This window comes from Arachis duranensis, chromosome 3 (genome assembly GCF_000817695.3).
Source record: "Arachis duranensis cultivar V14167 chromosome 3, aradu.V14167.gnm2.J7QH, whole genome shotgun sequence".
In the NCBI taxonomy this organism is placed as follows: Eukaryota; Viridiplantae; Streptophyta; class Magnoliopsida; order Fabales; family Fabaceae; genus Arachis; species Arachis duranensis.
This window is the reverse complement of record NC_029774.3, coordinates 58059816-58062992: the sequence shown is the minus strand read 5'-3', so window position 1 is coordinate 58062992 and position 3177 is coordinate 58059816.

The window sequence follows — 3177 nt, the reverse complement described above, 5'->3', positions numbered from 1 at the left end:
CCTCCTATCCATTGATGCTCAAAGCCTTGGATCCTTTTTACCCTTGCCTTTTGGTTTTAAGGGCTATTGGCTTTTTCTCCTGCTCCTTCTTTTTCTTTCTCAATTTTTCGCCATATTTTTTTTTTCGCTAGCTTACTTTTTCACTGCTTTCTCTTGCTTCAAGAATCAATTTCATGATTTTTTCAGATCATTAATAACATTTCTCTTTGTTCATCATTCTTTCAAGAGCCAACAATTTTAACACTCATAAACAACAATATCAAAAGACATATGCACTGTTCAATCATTCATTCAGAAAACAGAAAGTATTGCCACCACATCAATATAATTAAATTAAATTCAAGGATAAATTCGAAATTCATGTACTTCTTGTTCTTTTGAATTAAAACATTTTTCATTTTAAGAGAGGTGAAGGATTAATGGATTTATTCATAGCTTTAAGGCATGGTTACACACTAATGATTATGAAGTAGAGACACAAAACATAGATAAACACAATACTTAAAAACCAAAAACAGAAAGAAATAAAGAACAATGAATGAATCCACCTGAGTGAGGGTGGCGCCTTCTTGAAGGTCCAATGGTGCTTTTTGAGCTCCTCTATGTCTCTTCCTTGCTTCTGTTGAATGATTCCTAGTAATTTTGGTGTTTCTACCCTTAGTTGCTTCCAATATTTGTGTGGAGGATAACTTATTCCCTGAGGTATCTCAGGGGTCTCTTGATTTGCAGCCACATGTTCTACCACTGAGCTATGACGGCTTATATTCTTTCCATCTCCCAAGACTCAGAGGTGAAAGCTTTTTGTCTTCCCTTTGAGGTTTCTCTGGCCTTAGGTGCCATTAATGGTAATGGAAAAGCAAAAAAAGCTATGCTTTTACCACACCAAACTTAAAAGATTGCTCGCCCTCGAGCAAGAGAAGAAAGAAGAGAGGAAGAAGAAGAAGAAGAAAATGGGGTGATTGAGGGGAGATGGATTCGGCTATATGGGTGGGATTGGGTGGGGAAGAGGTTTTGAATTTTATGAAGGTAGGTGGGGTGTATGGGGAAGAGTGGGTTGATGTGAGGAGTGTTGGGATTTGTGACATGGGGGATACAAATCACAAAAATAGGATTAAGAGGTAAGGTGGGAATATGGTAGGTGGGGATCCTGTGGAGTCCACAGATCCTGAGGTGTCAAGGAATTCCATCCCTGCACCAAATAGGCATGTAAAATGCCTTCGTGCATCATTCTGGCGTTCAAACGCCCATTGGTGCACGTTCTGGGCGTTCAACGCCCATGTAATGCATGTTTCTGGCGTTGAACGCCAGTTTCATGCTTGTTCCTGGTGTTCAGCGCCAATTTGTCCTCTCTGTGCACATTCCTGGCGTTCAACGCCAGGATGTTGCTTGTTTCTGGCGTTCAGCGCCAGAATGGTGCTCTGTTCTGGCGTTGAACGCCGGCCAGATGCACCTTACTGGCGTTTGAACGCCAGCCCGTGCATCCTCCAGGGTGAAAAATTTTTTCTTCTGTTTTTGACTCTGTTTTTAATTTTTTTGATTTTTTTCGTGACTCCTCATGATCATGTACCTAATAAAACACAAAAATAACAAAGAAACAAAATAAAATAAAGTTAGATAAATAAAATTGGGTTGCCTCCCAACAAGCGCTTCTTTAATGTCAGTAGCTTGACAGTGGCTCTCATGGAGCCACAAGGTGATCAGGTCAATGTTAGTGTGGTCCCAACACCAAACTTAGAGTTTGGTTGTGGAGTTTGAACACCAAACTTAGAGCTTGGTTGTGGCCTTACAACACCAAACTTAGAGTTTGACTGTGTGGGCTCTTCTTGACTCTGAACTGAGAGAAGCTCTTCCTGCTTACTCTCTTTTGTCACAGAGGGATGGCCATGTGCTTTAAACACAAGGTAGTCCCCAAGCAATTGAAGGACTAATTCTCCTCTGTTGACATCTATCACAGCTCCTGCTGTGGCTAGGAAAGGTCTTCCTAGGATGATGCATTCATCATCTTCCTTCCTAGTGTCTAGGGTTATGAAATCAGCAGGGATGTAAAGGCCTTCAACCTTTACTAGCACGTCCTCCACTAATCCATAAGCTTGTCTCACTGACTTGTCTGCCAATTGCAATGAGAACAAGGCAGGTTGTACCTCAATGATCCCCAACTTCTCCATTACAGATAGTGACCATTACAAAGAGTGGCATGAGGTTTATACCTGACCCTAGGTCACACAGAGCCTTCTCAAAGGTCATGGTGCCTATGGTACATGGTATTAAGAACCTTCCGAGATCCGTTTTCTTTTGAGGTATCTTCACTTGAGCCAAGGCATTTAGTTCATTAATGAGCAATGGAGGTTTATCCTCCCAAGTCTCATTACCGAATAATTTGGCATTCAGCTTCATGATTGCTCCAAGGTACTTAGCAACTTGCTCTTCAGTAATATCTTCATCCTCTTCAGAGGATGAATAGTCTTCAGAGCTCATGAATGGTAGAAGGAGATTTAATGGAATCTCTATGGTCTCTGGATGAGCCTCAGATTCCTCTTGATCCTTAATAGGAAACTCCTTCTTGCTTGAAGGACGTCCCAGGAGGTCTTCCTCACTAGGATTTTCGTCCTCCTCCTCCTCAGTGCATTCGGCTACTTTGATTAAATCAATGGCCTTGCACTCTCCTTTTGGATTCTCTTCTGTATTGCTTGGGAGAGTACTGGGAGGAGTTTCAATAACTTTCTTACTCAGCTGGCCCACTTGTGCCTCCATATTTCTGATAGAGGATCTTGTTTCATTTATGAAACTGAAAGTGGCCTTTGACAGATCAGAGACTATATTGGCTAAATTAGAGGTGTTTTGTTCAGAATTCTCTGTCTGTTGCTGAGAAGATGATGGATATGGCTTACTATTACTCAGCCTATTGCATCCACCATTGTTAAAGCCTTGTTGAGGCTTTTGTTGATCCTTCCAGGAGAAATTTGGATGATTTCTCCATGATGGGTTATAGGTGTTTCCATAAGGTCCACCCATGTAATTAACCTCTGCCATAGCATGGTTTTCAGGATCATAAGCTTCTTCAGAAGCTGCCTCTCTAGTACTGTTGGATGCATGTTGCAATCCATTCAGATTTTGAGAGATCATGTTGACCTGTTGAGTCAACACTTTGTTCTGAGCCAATATGGCATTCAGAGCATC